Here is a 15,544-nt window from a genome sequence, read left to right as displayed (position 1 = left end):
TCCAGGGGATCTTCCCAACTCAGGGATTGTACTCAGGTCTCCTGCATTGCAGGCAGACGCTTTACCCACTGAGCCACCAAGGAAGCCCCCCCAAATTTTAAGGTTCTTAAACAAGTGTGGAAACTTTCTTTATGTTTTCATCCTGACCAAATTATCTGGAATACTGGAGTGGGTAGCCTATCCCTATTACAGGGGATTTTCCCAACCCAGGGATAGAACCCAGGTCTTCAACATTGCAGGCAGATTCTTTACCAACTGAGCTACTAGGGAAACCCAGAAGGCATATAACAGAATGCAAAGTAATAAATCCGGAGGAAATAATGGAGTTCTAAAATCATGAATGGAGGCTACAAGCAGTGGATGGAAGTTTGAGAAAGAAGAGGATGTTTATACAATCTCAGAGAATCTCTCTATAAGATACTTATTCACTATGAAAGTTTAAAGTGAACAAACCTGTAGACCATTTCTGGATTTGTCTGTTTATAGTGCAAACAATGCTGCTAGGACCATTATCAGAATTAATCTCTGTTGCACATTTTTAAGCACTGCTTTAGGATATGTTCCTAGGAATGAAAATTTCTTATCATGGGTTAAGCATATCTTTAGCCCCTTTAGAAAATGCCAAAATGGTTTTTAGACTGATTGTCTCAGTCTACGTTCCTCCAAGCAAGGTATATAAAACATTTCCATTGTTATACATCTTCACTAACAATTAGTAATGTTGCCAGATTTTTTAGGTTTATCAATGTGGTAGACATAGAGATACTGAAAGCATATTTTCATATAAGTATAAATCATTCACTTGTGAAATTCCTGCTCATAAGCTGTTCTATTTTTTGTTGCTGTTGGCTTGTCCTTTTCCTTACCACTTGCAAAAGTTTTTATAGGTCATGCTGTTTGTTAGTTCTATGTCTTGAATAAAGTCTGGGGTTCACTTTTTATTTTCTTTATGGAGCAAGAAGACTTTTTAAAAACATGTTTCTAATTTTATTGCTATAAAAATATGAATCTTTCCCTACATCAATTGTAGTTTACTTTTCAAAATCTTGTTTTAGAATCCTACATATCTCAATAATGCAGAGATATTCTTTTATTTTCTTCAGAAAAATTTGAAGCTTTCTTTCAGGTCTAAGTTTAAACCATCTAGACTAGATGAAGTGAGACAGGAAACTAAGAGATTGAGGAACTGAAAAACTGAATATGCCAAATTTCTGACTGATTTCTACTTCAAATTTTGAATTTGTAGGATGGGACAACCTTCTTATTATCATTGTGAGTCAATGTTTAAAAAGATGAATGCATATAATGTGTTAATGATACTTGATACAGTAATTTTAACTTTGTTATATTGAATTCTGCCTCAGATATTGAATATAGAGATTGAAGTTATAATCATCCTAATTTTGTCATTTGGAAAAGTTAGAGATTCATTATTTTGAAGAATAAATAATTCCTACTTTGAAAGAGGAACCATTTTTAGTCAAATAGTAAAAAGTTTGCTTCTATTTTATTGGGTCATGTTTTTTGTTCTGTTTTTTTTTTTTTTCCTGCTTAAAATGAACCAACAATTTTGGCCCAACACAATGCAATACCCATAAGAAGCATATCTATATTGTCTGTTATTATTTAACAAACAAAAATATATGTGAGTGGCACATTTATTATGCCACAAGAATATTCTGAGAAATAGATACTAGTCACTTAGTATACATATGAATGGAGAATCTTATTTTTTAATAACTCCAGCTACTTATGAATCCCTTGTTTTATCTGAAAACTGTCATTCATGCTCTCTCTTGCAAGTATTATCCCCTTTGTGAAGTTTTACTACATGTATAGACATTAATACAGTTCTAAACTCTGGAAAGCATAGCAATCTGTATTGCCTCTTGTATCAAATATTGCTGTTTTCTCATCTTACTGCCATTGGCTCTCCACACACACTTGTATTCTGATAAATCCATCTTCCATTACAGAATATCAAAATGTGAGATGCTTAATCTCTCTAAATGTGCTTTCCAAATGTGGTCAGTGGCACTCGAGAGAGTCTGCGGGGAGGTTTCAAAAGACAGTGTCTAGTATTAGAAAATTAGATATTGGCAGATAAGTCATCCTGTGACCATGAGGGAATAAACTTAAGAATGAAAGACCACTGGCTAAGGAAAGCAGAGCTTCAGGAAGGAATTTTTCAGAATCTTCCATGACATGTGTGTCACAGAATTAAACCAACCTAGAAATGTGCACCTCCTTGCATCTGTGTCTGACAATAAATCCCTATTTTAAAGGCAATTTTGGTCTCATGCCTCTTACTTGGTTTTGATACACTGCTCTCATACTTCATAGATAGCTTTCTAATTTATTAGCATGTGCAGTAGACAATGAATAAATGTTTGCTAAGTTAAAGCAACAGAGAATCACTTTCCCTTTTATATCTGCATGTTGTCCGACAAGAATATTGGTACCTACAACAGGAAATAACAGGAAGGGAAATGATGCCACGGGCCCTTGTACTGCACAAATTAAAATCACCCTATACAAGTTTACACACTGGGTCTTTTATTTTAAACTAAAAGTAAAATCATTAAACTAATTTATTACAGTTTACGTAGATTATGCAGCAGAAGATTTACATTTACTACATTTTATTTTAGGCACTAGAATGAATAAAATGCCATAAACTAGAGCCAAATGCTGAATACCCATTTTAGAAATGATTTCTTCCATTAATTGCTTTCCTGTTCTCAATAATTCACTATTATAGAGCAGAAAGCCTATTGAATTATATGGTTGTAATTAGGCTGTTTCTTTAACATGTTTTATGCTTCAGTATTTCTTATGCCTCAAAAAAAAAAAAAAAAAGAAAAGAAATCTGATAACAGCTTTATATAAAGCTGTCCTTGGATGGCATTTTTTTTTTTTTAATCTCAGAAAACTATCTTGTACTGGAAGTTTGTCCAAAATTCAAGTTATTCTTTGTGACTCCATGGACTGTAGCCCACCAGGGTCCTCTGTCCATGGAATTCTCCAGGTAAGAATACCCCAGAGTGGGTAGCGAGTCTTTTCTCCAGGGGATATTCCAGAGCCAGGGATCAAACTAGGGTCTACTCCATTGCAGGCAGATTCTTTACCATCTGAGCCACCAGGGAAGATGTGAAATAAAATAAAGAGGTATTTTTCACCCGTTAATGTAGGCAGGGAATCCCTACATTAATGTTTTTTGACATTAATCAAAAAACAAATAAACCCAATCATATTTTTGAAAATCACACACACACACACATATATATATATATATATATATATATCTCACTGTTATGACTAATCTAATTAGGACTGATAATTTCACATGTATAACAGACACAGTCTCATTTTTTTCCCTTTAGACATCAGACTATGATGTTTCAATAGTTCTTTACTTTAAGAATTTTGAATATCTATAAATGTCAATACTCTATATTCTAGTTCCATTAAAAAGGATGCTCAAAAATCTCATCTCTGGATTTCCATATAAAACAAAATCCATACGTAGGCTACATTCCAGTCTTTCCACAAGCTTTTCTAGTAAATAGGACATCAGGGCTTTCATTGGAAAAGGAAACTGGGATCCCCCAGCCGTGCCATAAACACACATGTCTGTGTAGTGGGGCTGTTGTGGTTGTTCAGTCACTAAGTCGTGTCCAATTCTTTGTAATCCCATGGACAACAGAACTATTTCCAGGAGTTTCCTCAAATTCATGTCCATTGAGTCATTGATGCTGTCTAACCATCTCATATATTTATATTTAAAAGCAAAGACTCTTGTTTATGTTTGGTGGCAATGAAAACAATTCTGCACATAATTTCTACCATATACTTGAAGAAAGAAAAGCTTTACCTCTTTTCTCTAAATAAATCTAACTTGTATGTTTTTACCTTCACATATTTCACCAAACTTCATGTTTATTGATCTTTCTTGTATTATCTCCATGCAAATTTCTCATGTATTTTATTGTCACACCTCAAACTGAACAAATTTTTTTCATAAAGTATAGAATTATCTAAAAGCTCTAGTCTTAGTAGTTAACTACTAAAAGTATTTTATTGGCTACTACCAATCAATTACTATAATACATCACATGTTAGAGCTTAAGTAAAAATGCTTAAGATGCCTTTAGGTCCTAAAAAAGAAAAGAAAAAATGTCCATTTAAGAAAAGTAAGAAATTATTTGCATTCATGATAAATATACCAATGTTCATTCTTCAGTAAAATACTATTTTAATGTTTAATGCTTCAAAACAATAGTTGGTAATTGTTTCAAATATACATTTGTTCATAATGAGAGCTTTAATTTGTATGCTCTAGGTATTTTCATTTTAACTAATGTATTAATAAGAACTTAATTTCTACTTTATTGACTATGCCAAAGCCTCTGACTGTGTGGATCACAATAAACTGTGGAAAATTCTGAAAGAGATGGGAATACCAGACCACCTGACCTGCCTCTTGAGAAACCTGTATGCAGGTCAGGAAGCAACAGTTAGAACTGGACATGGAACAACAGACTGGTTCCAAATAGGAAAAGGAGTACGTCAAGGCTGTACATTGTCACCCTGCTTATTTGACTTATATGCAGAGTACATCATGAGAAATGCTGGGCTGGAAGAAGCACAAGCTGGAATCAAAACTGCTGGAAGAAATATCAATAACCTCAGATATGCAGATGACACCACCCTTATGGCAGAAAATGAAGAACTAAAGAGCCTCTTGATGAAAGTGAAAGAGGAAAGTGAAAAAGTTGGCATAAAGCTCAACATTCAGAAAACTAGGATCATGGCATCCGGTCCCACCACTTCATGGCAAATTGATGGGGAAACAGTGGAAACAGTGGCTGACTTTATATTTTTGGGCTCCGAAATCACTGCAGATGGTGATTGCAGCAATGAAATTAAAAGATGCTTACTCCTTGAAAGGAAAGTTATGACCAACCTAGAAAGCATATTAAAAAGTAAAGACATTACTTTGCCAACACAGGTCTGTCTAGTCAAGGCTATGGTTTTTTCCAGTGGTCAGGTATGGATGTGAGAGTTGGACTATAAAGAAAGCTGAGCGCTGAAGAATTAATGCCTTTGAACTGTGGTGTTGGAAAAGACTCTTGAGAGTCCCTTGGACTGCAAGGAGATCCAACCAGTCAATCCTAAATGAGATCAGTCCTGGATGTTCATTGGAAGGACTGATGTTGAATCTGAAACTCCAATACTTTGGCCACCTGATGCAAAGAGCTGACTCATTGGAAAAGATCCTCATGCTGGGAAAGATTGAGGGCAGGAGGAGAAGGGGATGACAGAGGATGAGATGGTTGGATGGCATCAGTGACTCCATGGACATGAGTTTGGGTAAACTCCGGGAGTTGGTGATGGACAGGGAGGCCTGGCATGCTGCGGTTCATGGGGTTGCAGAGTTGGACACAACTGAGCGACTGAACTGAATAACAAAAACCTTAATTACACAGAGTTGTGAGATCAAAAGAGGGAGCTCTCATGAACTGTAACAATAGCAGAGCCCAACACAAAGAAGACTCCTTTCCTGGCAAAGATTTAGCCCATGAAAAGCCACATACTTACTATAGCCATTCCAACTTCCTTTTCTTCTCTGCAAAAGCTTCTTCTTCTTTTGCCCTGGGGAACTTAGACTTGGTCTCCCCATGGCTGCAGACCAAAAAACTGCAATTTTCTGCTGATGCCAAATAAATGTGTCTTTTCTGGGAAATATCTGATAGACTGTTTGTTTCATGTCAACACTAAAAAAGTGCATTACTTACTCTCAGTTATATTGTACATCCTTGTCTTTATATGGACAAGACTTATATGTCCAGTCATTTTAAAATGTATTTCCAAATGTTTTGTTTAAGTAATATTTGCATTGTCACTGTCATGAGATATATTTCATGAAAGACAACAAATATTTTAGAAATATGTAATTAAATCTTGTCATCATATTTAAAGTATTAATATGTATATTTAAATAATGCTTTTAAAATTTATTCCAGAGAAAGTTCACACAAGATTTTATAAACAGAAGTTTCTATAGCCTGACTGCTTCTGAACCTGGAAGGTAGTTTTCCTTCTGAAAAGAAATTCTATTTGTTATTTGTTAAATCTTACTGATCAATGTGAATGTCTAGTACCTTGAGAAAATAACACGCCTTAGAAATGTCAACCTTTTATGGACTACAAATTCAAAACCCTTTCATAGTAATTGCACAATTAACTCATAATGTCGTACTTGAAAGAAATGATAAATGCTGTATTATATTCAGCACTGCAGATGTACCAATATGCTAATTCTAAGTGTTTCACCTCTGATATAATCATTTGCAACTTTTCCAAACTCCTTATAGAAATTTTGACACTTTATGATTATTAAGCAATTTCACCTGAGAATGATGTGACAACACATATATTTGAATATAACCATAACACAAATTATTTGACAGCCAGATTTGAACTGACTTTCTTAATAGATTTTCTCTAGTCAACACTGATCTTGGGAAAATGCGTATTTCTTTCAGGCTGTCTCTGTGTATCTAAGAAGGAATTAGAATGGGCATTTTGGCTGACCACAGTCCAAATAGATGCAAAATTCAGATGAATTTTAGGTAACAAAATTTAGGTAAATTTAAAATCCCTCACTCACATTAAAATAAGGAATTGAATAACATTTGAAAAGTATTTCCTTGGAGAGAGCTGTGCTATAATCTTCTCCCACTGACTTTTCAGGAATTTGGGTATAATCTCCCAATCCTAAATTAAGAGAGTGTGACTCTAAGGAGACCATTCAGTGCATTGGATAACTGTGCTACAAACTGGGGGGCATTTAACCTTCCCACTTGAGAAATAGAATGAAATAAGGATTCTGTCTGAAAGGAGGGCAATATCGTGAATAGAGCTCAAGGAGGAAAAGCTAGAGATAAGACCTGATGTCTAAAGTACTGAAAAAGGTTTAAACAATGAATCTCAGAAAAGTTTGCTACTTGCAAAGAAGATACTGATGTACCATCTGTAGAGATTGGTGGGGTCTTTGAAGGAAACACAGATGTATTGATTAAAAAAAAAAAACAAACAACTTTAAATACCTGCCTATCTAGTAGGTATTCATACCTACCCTGTGCTGATCCCTGTACCTCTTCTCACTCACCAAGCCCCCAAACTAAAGATACTGGCAAGTTGGAGGAGGATGAATCATACAAGGTTTGAACAGAGAAAGAGGAAAAAGCTTATAGCTTCATCCTTCCTAAATTACTAGTCTGCAAATGGCTCAGTCTGACATTGAGAGGTCTCAGCATTAAGCCAGACAAATGACATGAGTTGACACTCTGCTTTAAGATTCTGAATTGATCGTGGCCATTTTTACCATCGTAAAGTTGCAGAAATGTCAAGGTGCCTGCTTGAGTTTCTCAAGGGGCAGGGAAATAATCAGGCTGAGGGTGAATGTAGTAGATACTCATAGACAAAAATAAAGTTGCTTTTGTGTATTTTATGTCATAGTCTGTGCTTAATTTTCAAAGTATTCACAAGGATAAAGTGGCCTTCACAAGGGGGCAGTGTTTCCTCAATACAGGAGCACTGTTACTGCAAACACGCACTCTTAGCCTTACGTCATTTGCAATATTATCCGCCATGGCTTTGACATAAACACTGGTGTATTGGCCTGGATTCCAGGTATATTACACATTTACAAGAACTGTTTCCTCAGAAAAAGGAAGTCGTGGTCTCATAAGTGAGGAAGACACTTGGTTAATGATGTACAATTTTTAAAAAGGAATGAGAAGGATATGAAATTGGAACATGCCACAAAACCTACAGGGCTTCTCAGGTGACAGAGAAATTGCTCCAATCGATTTTAACATCCCATTAAGGACAGCCAGCAAACCAGGGGATGTACTGTCTGCAACACTGAAGCATTCCTCTGGAGACTCAGTCTTGGTAGAATAAGTGAAAGGGGGTAATTCCTTCTATTAATTCAGTTCACTCTGGCAATTGATAGGAATATTGAATCAGAGTCCTGAAAATTTCACACACTGAAGTGGAGGTGTGGAGAGGTCCTCCACTAACTAAATAGAAGTGAGAATACAATATGAATTATCAAGTTTATTATATCATAGCCTAAGGGTAAATGAAATTGTCTCCTCCAGTAATAAAAGGGAAATACCAAGTAAATGGATGAAAACTTTCATTATGATGTACAAAATAGTAGAGATGAAAGCATAAGCATTACATTTTGTGGTAAAAATAAATGAGTAGGATGTGACCTTCTCCACCTTGTTCAGACAACATTGATTCCCCAGTTCACAAATATGGCTCAGTAACATGCAGAAATGTACACCTGCATCTTTCAAACAATAATTTTAGTCATGCTAATTTTGTGTAGAAAAGAACTGGAGTATGATTATTGCCCAGTCAAATGTATGTCAAATATTCTAATCAATTTAACAGGATTAAATGAATATATGTTTTTGAACACTACATATGAGAAGCATGCATTATATGACTATTTAGAAGAGAATTTTTATTTCCACTGATATTTCACAAAATTAAAAAAAAATGAACAATAACTCGACACAGTTATTGGGAAAAGACACAATGGTTCTCCAAAGATAAATGCATATATATTTGTAGGTTGGAAATGCTAATGTATTAATGAAATAAAATTCAAAACATTAGAGTTTATAGTAAAAACACAATAGGCTAACGATAAAATTCTTCAGCATTAGCTACTACTTGGGGATGAATTTTATTTTTGTCCTTGTTTTGGACTACAGTGATCATTTACTTCTCTCAATAGATTTAGTTTTCAGCAACACATTTCAAACTTGTTTAAAAATACAAATTGCATTTTTCTTACTTCTGGTAGCATTTCTCATCTGTCCAGAGGAAGCGCTGACATGATTCTGTGTGTTTTATAATAAGAGAGCTGAGAAAGGAATCCAAGATACTTGCCAGGTTTCTTTTTGGAAAACTGGGTAGATGGTACTTGTATTTACAGGAATGAGAAAGGCAAAAGGATGTTTACAGGAAGATATTTTGAGTTCAATTTTAATATATTAGAAGTTGAAAAATGTATACACTATCAAATAGATATGTTGATTTGACTTTCAGGAATGAGATCCTAAGATGACATACTGATTTGAGTATCACTATATGTGATCATTATATATACATTATCCTTGAAGCTACGAGAATAGATGAGTTCAACCACAAAACCATAAAAGTTATAGAATGAAAAATAGAAGAAACATAAGAAGTTATTGGGTTAATATAAAGTCTTGAGAGGGAATATGTGGCAAAAAGGGAAACATAGAAAAGGGTCAGACGTTTTAATGACCCGGGGAGGTGGGGGGGCTCCATAATGAAACTGAGGGAATCCCCATGAGAAATTTACCTAATTAGAGAAATTTCAGTTTAGAAAATCTTGAAAATTTGAGCAATGGTCCCTTGTGTCTTGAACACCACACACTGTTTATTCAGTAAACAGACAACTAGCCAACTTGTTACAACACACGTCACTTCAGCTTAACTCTTGAATTCCATGGTTTGTGATTTTTCACCAGCAAATCTGAGTACATATTTTCTTAAATTTTCATCTGTGTTCTGGGAGGAAAGTAACTGCGCCCCCCCTTTTTTTTTTAAATTCCGTCAAGAGACAATTCAGACACTTACATGAAGTGGCTGGCAACTCAGAACAGGAAAAATTCAATCCAAGATGAAACAGAAAAACTGATTACTCTGCTCATTCTCTTTCTTGAAAGCAAAATCATTGAAAATTCTGGGGCCCAGGAATAGAAGTAAAATTGGTAAGAGTGGGTTAAAACATACACACACACACACACACACACACACACACACACACACAAGATAAGCTAGATTTTGTGTGCTATGACTTGGTCAGGTAGAACTTGATCTCCCAGAATTCTTGAGTCTAAGTGAATTATTCTATCAGGTGCCTGGCCTGTGAAGAAAGCCATAATTAATGAGAATCACTCAGGATTCACTGGGTTGTGTCACACAAACTTCATTTGTTTCATTTTTAAAAAAAACTGATAGAGTTTACTAGACTGGTGTGCTTCCCTGGTGGCTCAGATGTTAAGAATTCGCCTGCAAAGTGGGAGACCTTCAATCCCTGGGTTGGAAAGATTCCCTGGAGAAGGGAATGACTACCCACTCCAGTATTTTGGCCTAGAGAATTCCATGCACAGAGGAGCCTGGCAGACTTCAGTCCATGGACTTCCCTGGTGGCTTAGACAGTAAAAAGTCTGCCTGCAATGTGGGAGACATGGGTTTGATCCCTGGGTTGGGAAGATCTCTTGGAGAAAAGTATAGCAACACGCTCCAGTATTCTTGCCTGGAGAATCACCTTGGACAGAGGTGCCTAATATATATAGCATATATATATATATATATATATATATATATATATATATATATGTATATATATATGCTGCTAAGTTGCTTCAGTCGTGTCTGACTCTGTGCGACCCCAGAGATGGCAGCCCACCAGGCTCCCCCTTCCCTGGGATTCTCCAGGTAAGAGTACTGGAGTGGGTTGCCATTGCCTTCTCCGATATATATATATATATATGGCTCTTGTTCAGTTGCTAAGTCGTGTCTGACTCCTTTCACCCCATGGTCCACGGACTACAGCGTACCAGGCTTCCCTGTCCCTTACTGTCTCCTGGAGTTTGCTCAAACTCATGTCCATTGTGAGCTTCCCTGGTGGCTCAACAGAAAAGAATTTGCCTGCAATTCAGGAGACCTGGGTTCCAACCCTGGGTCAGGAAGATGCCCTGGAGAAGGGAATGGCTACCCACTCCAGTATTCTTGACTGGAGAATTCCATGGACAGAGGAGACTGACAGGCTACAGAGTCCATAGGGTCACAAAGAGTCAGACGCACATACACATATGTACATACATATTCATTTTATCCTAAAAATTTCCTAAGTGTGAGTTCTATATTTTTACTACTTGTATATAAAATAAGTATATAAAGATAATGGCAAATTTATGTAACTCATAAAAAATGTACATATATTTGAGTACATATTTAACAATTTTAACTGATGAAATGTTTCATCAGAAACATGGAGATAGCTCTAAAGTACATAAGTGGTGAAATGTGACTCAAAAACTGTAGATTAAAAGTTCAAAATTAACTAATGGTTAATATAACAGACACTATTTATAAAACAAGTAAATGTATGTGTGTGTATGTGTCTGTGAGTGTGGGTGTGAGTGAGAATTAATTGGATGGTTGGGGGAAAGGTTGTTCAGAAACATGATACCAAAATATGTTAATAATATTTATAAATAACAGAAGAAAAAATGATTTGAGGCAAAAAGACACGCATTTGGTTTTATGGCATAAAAGTACATAAGAATCATTTAACTTTAAAATGAATTTCAATATGCAAAATGACTATCATGTGTTGAGAAAACTGACAGCACTTATTAGCTTTTATTTGACTGCAGCCTCAGACCTCATCATGTACGCTTGTTCAATTACCACTGTAGGACTCTATATCAAAGAACAAGATAGCTGAAAAATTACCTATAAGGAGTACCACCACAGTTTGATACTTAAAAAATTTACTAGTTTCCATTCTACACATAATTTTAATTTTACATCTATAGGTATTCCTATTACTAGATTAATTAAAAACCAAAATGAAATCCCAATGTTATACATTTTGTTTGAGGACTTCTTTGAAGGTCAATCTTAAAGGAAATGAACCCTAAATATTCATTAGAAGGACTGATGCTAAAGCTGAAGCTTCAATACTTCAGACACCTGCTGTGAAGACCTGACTCACTGGAAAAGACCCTGATGCTGGGAAAGACTGAGGGCAAGAGGAGATCGGGGTGACAAAGGATGAGATGATTGGATGGCATCACCAACTCAATAGAATTGAGTTTGAGCAAACTCCTGGAGAGGGTAAAGGACAGGGAAGCCTGGCATGCTTCAGTCCATGGGGTAACAGTCAGATCTGACTTAGCTACTGAACAATTACAGATGGTCCAGTGGTTAAAGAGTCCACCTGCCAATGCAGGGGACAAAGGTTCAATCCCTGATCCAGGAAGATCCCACATGCTGAGAGCAACTAAACCCGTGCTCCACAGCTACTAAACTTGCACTCTAGGGCCCACGAGCCAACAACTACTGAGCCCTCATGCCATAATTACTGAAGCCCACAAGCCCAGAGCCCATACTCCACAAAAGAAGCTACTTCAATGAGAAGTTTGCACATCACAAATAGGCAGTAGCCCCTGCTTGCGTTAACTAGAGAAATCCCACATGCAGCAACAAAGACTCAGGGCAGCCAAAATGAAATACAAGAGGGATGGTACAGGGAGGGAGGAGGGAGAAGGGTTCAGGATGGAGAACACGTGTATACTTGTGGCGGATTCATGTTGATATATGGCAAAACCAACACAATATTGTAAAGTTAAAAAATAAAAAAATAAAATAAAATAAAAATAAACAAAAATCAAAAAATGATTTTTTTTGTTCGAAAAAAGTCATTCTTTAATTAGTCAAGCAATGATATTGATGTGTCTTTAATCCTACCTATTCTATATTACCATCAAGTCACAACTTTATTAGCTAAATTTTAGAAAGAGCCATTAGAATGAGTGAGACTTACCAGTGTACAGCCTCCTCCCACAAAATAACTAATGCTGGAGGAAGAAAAGTGTCCAACTCCTCAAGATTTCCCTGAAAGGAAAAAAATAGGAAACATATTTTTAATTTACATTTTTTGGCAGTTATAGGATGTCAAATCTAAATCAATTGATGGGATGAAAAAGGAGCACAATAATAATTGACACTTTATAGATTAATGGAATTGACTAATATTTTGAAAAAAAAAAAAACAAACATCAAAAAGGTGTTTATATTATTTCCTTGATGGAAAGTATTATAATCCATTTTTAAAAATTTAAAAATTCTTTTTAAAGAAAATATTTAAAGAGCAAATATAATCCTTAATTTTTTCTGACATAAAAGTTCATGCTATAAGAAACTACTCATTAATTAACCACAAACACCATGTTCTTTTCTTAAATGAGAAGTTACTTAAAAAATATTTTATATATAAGATGTTACATACATTTTTGTTCTGTGTTACATAATAAAATTAACTATTCACAATTTTTATTGATATACTACTAATTATATATGTTTTCTTATAGATTAAAAAAGTGTTGTTTATCAAAGTATGTTTATTATCTATGGAACTCTTGCTGCATACCCAAGTGACTGCTGTATTCTAGGATCATAATGACTTTCAAATTTACAGCACAATACTAAACACAAAATAATGAGGCCATAACTATAAAAAACCATGTACACCAAAAACCTTAAGTGAGTCAGCTTACAGGATAAACAAGTTAACTGATGAAGTCACCTGAAGTGCCCAACTCAAAGAAAAATCATAGACAATTAAATATTTAACTTTAAATCACACATCTAACAGCAGAAAATTGAACTGGGTGACAAAGATCAGGTGGTCCCATCAACTGCTTAATGATTGATTGGTCATGTGCTCCTAAGTTCCAAAAATAAATCACAAATGGCAAAATTTCTACCATTTACTAAACACAAAGAACTAAGCATTTAAGGTTCATCATGATCACTTATGTCTGACCCAAATATCCCTTCCCTCAGACAACCAGGCTTTTTATGTTTTTTTCTTCCTAAAATGTTCCTTTGCTGCCTGTCCAAATGTTATTCATTCTTTCTAAACCAAACTCTGAACTCACCTAATGTATGGAGCCATAATCTTTTTTGCATTCATAGACTTGTTTTAGTATTAACACATACTCCATCATGCATTTTCACATATGTACCTTTTTTCAATTACATCTTTAGTTCACTGGAACAGCAATAAAGTTCTATTAATTTTGTGTATATTCAGAAATTCAGAATTGAGTAGACTGGATTAAGCAGGGAAAATTATATTTATATAAATATAGTACATTTGTGTATAGATAGGTAGAGAGATATATATTACTTAGTTGATGGAAAAGTCTTGATACTATACGCTACATCTAAAATGATCAATGTCAAAATCTCTTTTGACTGACTAAGAAACAACTTCTGGTTTTGAAAGGAAGGGGCTGTTCTTCTGTCTAATTTGACAAACAGTTCTCGCTCTGGACTAACAGAATATTATATTGAAACTAATTTATTCTACATGGCTTTAGTGAATAATGTTAAAATCTAACAAGTCATTTCTGGAACCTCCTGCCGAACTTACAAAGAACTTAAGTTAAGCAAAATAATGTGTATTGAGTAATTCCTATGTGCCAGATGTCTTTTGTATATTGTTGATCTTTTTTTTTTTTTTCATGATTAATGCAAACTAATGAAGTAGAATTCGTTGATTTCTCTTCCTTTCAGGTAAGAAACCTAAAGGAAAGAGATTTTTGAGTTACTTTCCAACAGCCTCCTAATCAAAAATGGTAGAGTTGGAATTTAAATGCAGGAAGTCTGACTCAGAGCCTTTTATTCTAACTACAATTACATGCTACCTGTGTCTACAAGTCACATATTCTAGTTAAAGGGGGAAGGGAATTCCAGAAGGAAGGAATAAGAAAACTTTTTACACACTGATGAAATGTGAAACTGACTTCTTCCTTTTTTTTTTTTTTTAAAGCCAGCAGCAGTTCCTAAAGAATTTCCTGATCACATCCCTTCCCCAAAATACTAAAGGCAGTTTTAGAACCCATGTAAACAAGTAAAACAGTGTCAGACTTTATTTTTTGGGGCTCCAAAATCATTGCAGATGGTGACTGCAGCCATGAAATTAAAAGACACTTACTCCTTGGAAGGAAAGTTATGACCAACCTAGATAGCATATTCAAAAGCAGAGACATTACTTTGCCAACAAAGGTTCGTCTAGTCAAGGCTATGGTTTTTCCTGTGGTCATGTATGGATATGAGAGTTGGACTGTGAAGAAGGCTGAGCACCGAAGAATTGATGCTTTTGAACTGTGGTGTTGGAGAAGACTCTTGAGTCCCTTGGACTGCAAGGAGATCCAGCCAGTCCATTCCGAAGGAGATCAGCCCTGGGATTTCTTTGGAAGGAATGATGCTAAAGCTGAAACTCCAGTACTCTGGCCACCTCATGCGAAGAGTTGACTCATTGGAAAAGACTCTGATGCTGAGAGGGATTGGGGGCAGGAGGAGAAGGGGACGACAGGGGATGAGATGGCTGGATGGCATCACTGACTCGATGGACGTGAGTCTCAGTGAACTCCGGGAGTTGGTGATGGACAGGGAGGCCTGGCGTGCTGCGATTCATGGGGTCGCAAAGAGTCGGACACAACTGAGAGACTGAACTGAACTGAAACAAGTAAAATGTTATAAAAACATTATCTAGATATAGAATTACATTTGGGAGTTTAAAAAGAAAAAAAAAACTTTATTTCTAGATATTAACATAGGCATTCAACATTATCAAACATTTTTGTTACTTTAGAATTTAAATTATGGAATTTAACTTTAGGTA

The 15,544-nt window shown here is 35.5% G+C and overlaps 1 protein-coding gene across 13 annotated transcripts in view; it reads right to left on the bottom strand.

Annotated features, from left to right (window-relative positions):
• The window catches only part of PTPRD (protein tyrosine phosphatase receptor type D), a 2,538,842-nt gene that overhangs the window by 1,854,409 nt on the left and 668,889 nt on the right, over positions 1-15,544 (bottom strand). For all 13 annotated transcript variants that reach the window (XM_061425298.1, XM_061425300.1, XM_061425301.1 and 10 more), the window contains exon 3: positions 12,677-12,747. The gene's annotated coding sequence lies outside the window, so the exon portion shown is untranslated. The remainder of the gene's footprint in view (positions 1-12,676; positions 12,748-15,544) is intronic.

Source organism: Bos javanicus, chromosome 8 (assembly GCF_032452875.1).
Source record: "Bos javanicus breed banteng chromosome 8, ARS-OSU_banteng_1.0, whole genome shotgun sequence".
Taxonomy (NCBI): Eukaryota; Metazoa; Chordata; class Mammalia; order Artiodactyla; family Bovidae; genus Bos; species Bos javanicus.
Note: the sequence above shows the minus strand (reverse complement) of the source record. Positions and strands in the feature narration are given on the sequence as shown.